A 3,990-nucleotide genomic window follows, 5' to 3' on the forward strand; every position below is an offset into this window, starting at 1 on the left:
GAACTTCAGAATTTCGGGACTTCTCTTGCAGCCGCTTAGTAGATAACTCTCTAATTCCCACGGTATTAGGGAGTTATCTACCAAAAGGCTGAAAGACCTTAATTGGTCTTTCAGCCAAATTTACTAATACTAAGTAAAAATTACTTAGTATTAGTAAATTCTGCCCCTACTCGCTATACCGCGAGTAGGGGCATGTCTATTAAACAGCCTGTGGCTGCTCACTGTAAAAAAAAAAAAAAAAAAAGTGTCCCCCCTCCTGCTATGTTTACTTTAGGGTTAATCCAGCCTCTCATTGACAGCCGCTAGAGGCACTTCACAGTAAAAAGACGCCAGCCTCCATTGAGAGTGCTTTCCTATGGACTGGCTGAATGTGCGCGCGACTCTCGCATTCAGCTGATGACATCAGAAGAGGGAGGAGAGTCCCCAGCGCCGAGGGAGCCCGGAGCTGGAGAAAAGTGAGTGTTTAACCCCCTTCCTCCCCATATAGCCAGGCGGGAGTGGGACCCTGAGGGGGGGGCCACCCTCAGGGCACTAAAGTGCCAGGAAAACGAGTTTGTTTTCCTGGCACTATAGTGGTCCTTTAACCCCAAACAACCACATCACTCACAATGCACTCACAATGGGCACAGGGTGACTTAAACGTAGGAGTCATCCAGGGACCTAATTGAATTGTTCATCTGAAGCTCCTGGTGATGCTGACTACCGTCAGACCATTCAGTTAATTTTTCTTCAAATGTAACTATTGATGTATCAATATGAAAACTTTTTAGTATGCATGATTTGGTTTGGAGATGCTGGATTACTATAGTTTCCTGGACACTTACACATTCCATTGGACAGGCCTTGTAGGTGCCCTGTGGCAGACCTCCCTGCCTCTGGATTATTATTTGAGACTATTTAGTCTGTTTGTTCGCCAGTCCCCGGTTGTTTGTGTGTTTGCTGGTTGCATTCCCTAAAAGACGAACTAACTACCGAATGGCGGGCCACCCAGCAGGGAAATGTGCTGCTCGTTAACCTTTCTGACCTTATTATCATTGTGGTTTACCTAATCTTGGACAGTCGAACGCCCAGCGGTGTTCGTCATCATCCACAGGGAACTCATTTCGGACACTGAGAGAAATTTTGTAACTAACGGAAAAATTAGAAAAGAGAAAAGAGAAAAGCAACTATGTATCTAAGTCATTCAAATGACAAGACTACATATCGTTTTGTTTTATTCTTGAGAAGGAATGGGATTTAGTAAAGCCACTATGTGAGAGAGATCACATCGATTATGGAAGCCCCGTCCTCCTGGTGGGATGTGTGAGTGAACTTGAAGCAGAGTCAGACTGGCCCACCAGAATTCCCAGGAAATTTTCTGGTGGGCTTCTGTAGTCTGGGTTGTTCCTTACAGCCACAGATATGGGAGGAGAACTAGAAAATATGCCGATTGCTTCATAATGATAAGAGTTTGCCTGCAATCATTTAAGAGAGCTTAGCTGTGCTGTGTATCTGTGAAGGAGCCGGTCTGTACCTGACTGTGAACACCGGCTATCTCTTTCACAGTGCAATCAATCTACCAGGGAGCCTTACTGAGGGAAGTAGCAAGAAGTGTTTTGAGCCCCTTCTTCAGTAAAGCTTCCTCACAGACTGCATGGGAGTTGCTCTGTCAAGAAGGGGAAGAACAGAATGCAGCTCCCAGCTGGCAGGGGCACTGGACCACCAGGGTACATGAAATGGCCTAACAATTTAATCTGCTGGGGAAGATGGAGCTGGAGGGGATACAGAACCTAATCCATAAGTTTAATGTGGTACTTGTTCACCTCATTCAGACGAACTATCCCACCGAACAGCGCTCTTCCAGGATGTAAAATATTGAACGCAGGCGGGATGGAAGTTAAGCAGTGTTCGCAAGGTCGAGTGTCCGATTTTAGTTCCATGCACTAGATGACCAAACACCGCTGCCTGCGTTCACGTGTTCGGGCATACGAACGGTGGCCACCCAGATGAACACGCTGCAAGCTGTCAATAATGTTTAACAAGCTCCCGGGTTGTCTTTAGTTCGGGAGTTGGTTTGGTTCCCGAACCAAATATAAAATCCCACAAACCAAGTCTTTTCATGTGGCTTTTACAGGGCCCATAGTGCTGGGGCAAGAGGCTGGCAAGCAGGCTTCTCCAGGAGCCCGGGGCAAGGTTACTTTCGCCACATGGAGGAAGGGAGATGGAGGTGGCTGAGGGAGATGGAGCTGAATGGGAGAGATGGAGGGGAGAGGGAGATGGAGCTAGAGGGGAGAGGGGGAAATGGAGCTAGAGGGGAGAGAGGGGGATGGAGCTGGGGGATATGGAGGATGGAGCTAGAGGGGAGAGAGGGAGATGTAGTTGGAGGGGAGATGGGGGAGAGAGGGAGATGGAGATGGGGAGAGAAGGAGATGGAGATGGGGAGAGAAGGAGATGGAGATGAGGGAGAGAGGGAGATGGAGTTGGGTGGGAGAGAGGGAGATGGAGTTGGGTGGGAGAGAGGGAGATGGAGTTGGGTGGGAGAGAGGGAGATGGAGTAGGGTGGGAGAGAGGGAGATGGAGCTGGAGGGGAGAGGGAGATAGAGCTGGAGGGGAGAGGGAGATAGAGCTGGAGGGGAGAGGGAGATAGAGCTGGAGGGGAGATGGAGCTGGAGGGGAGATGGAGCTGGAGGGGAGAGGGAGATGGAGCTGGAGAGGAGAGGGAGATGGAGCTGGAGAGGAGAGGGAGATGGAGCTGGAGAGGAGAGGGAGATGGAGCTGGAGAGGAGAGGGAGATGGAGCTGGAGAGGAGAGGGAGATGGAGCTGGAGGGGAGAGGGAGATGGAGCTGGAGGGGAGAGGGAGATAGAGCTGGAGGGGAGAGGGAAATGGAGATGGGGAGAGAGGTAGATGGAGTTGGGTGGGAGTGAGGGAGATGGAGTAGGGTGGGAGAGAGGGAGATGGAGTAGGGTGGGAGAGAGGGAGATGGAGCTGGAGAGGAGAGGGAGATGGAGAGGAGAGGGAGATGGAGCTGGAGAGGAGAGGGAGATGGAGAGGAGAGGGAGCTGGAGAGGAGAGGGAGAGGGAGCTGGAGAGGAGAGGGAGAGGGAGCTGGAGAGGAGAGGGAGATGGAGCTGGAGAGGAGAGGGAGATGGAGCTGGAGAGGAGAGGGAGATGGAGCTGGAGAGGAGAGGGAGATGGAGCTGGAGAGGAGAGGGAGATGGAGCTGGAGAGGAGAGGGAGATGGAGCTGGGTGGGGCTGTTGGGTCACTAATGTGAGTTGCTTATGAGTAACTAACAAAAGGGACATGCAGTTATGCCCTATAGCACTTCAGAGAGCTCAAGTGGCTGGAGTCCAGAGTGTCTCTTTCTTTAACCCCTTAAGGACCAAACTTCTGGAATAAAAGGGAATCATGACATGTCACACATGTCATGTGTCCTTAAGGGGTTAAAGGGACACTGTAGGCACCCAGACTGCGGGTGGGGGGCCTCGAGGGAGGGGGGCACTCCAGGAGCCTATAGTGCCAGGAAAATGGGTTTGTATTCCTGGCACTATAGGATCCCTTTAAGAATAAGCACAATAACCCGTTTATTTTAAGCAGAAGTTCAACAAAATACAGTCCGCGTTTGAGTCCCATTACCAAGCTTTTCATAAGATATCAAGGTAATGGGACTGAAATGTCCTATCATAAACACAAAAACTGTAAGCGACAATACCTCTTCCCAGGTAAATCAGTGACAAGGTGTTGTATAACTGAGTCTTCCAGTTGTGAGCGATGCTATATAAAAAAATTCCTGTTACAATAAATATTAATATTCTGCAACAACTTCCCTGATTGAAGTGATGTTTGCTAACAGAGAAATTCAAGAACAGACATTTTTGTTAATAAAAGACATGTACACACTTTTCCAAAACATAACACTCATCACTCCTTCCCCTCTTCCTCTTTGCTACCCCGCTCCCCCCCCTTTTGATGGTAATGACGTCATAGTGAGTCATTCATCTTTTGTCAGA

The sequence above is a fragment of the Pelobates fuscus genome, chromosome 3 (assembly GCF_036172605.1).
Source record: "Pelobates fuscus isolate aPelFus1 chromosome 3, aPelFus1.pri, whole genome shotgun sequence".
Lineage (NCBI taxonomy): Eukaryota > Metazoa > Chordata > Amphibia > Anura > Pelobatidae > Pelobates > Pelobates fuscus.